The following is a 252-nucleotide window of genomic DNA, read 5'->3' on the forward strand; positions in this document are numbered from 1 at the left end:
CACTGCACTCCAGTCTGGGCAACAGAGTGAGACTCCAACTCAAAAAAAAAAAAACAGAAGATGCTTGGATGGTGGCCCCATTGAGCGGATGGAAGAACTGAGGGCCCAGTCGGGAAGTCATGCCCCTTCCCTCCATGGCTCAGCGGGTGCAGGGATGGAGGTAGAGAGGAAGACTCGGGCTTCAGACTCCAGCCCTTAATCCAGATAAACAGGTGACAAATGACAGCGCCAGTTAACGGAGTCTCCTCCCTA

The sequence above is a fragment of the Carlito syrichta genome, unplaced genomic scaffold (genome assembly GCF_000164805.1).
Source record: "Carlito syrichta isolate Samal-C Ts95f unplaced genomic scaffold, Tarsius_syrichta-2.0.1 Scaffold315955, whole genome shotgun sequence".
NCBI lineage: Eukaryota > Metazoa > Chordata > Mammalia > Primates > Tarsiidae > Carlito > Carlito syrichta.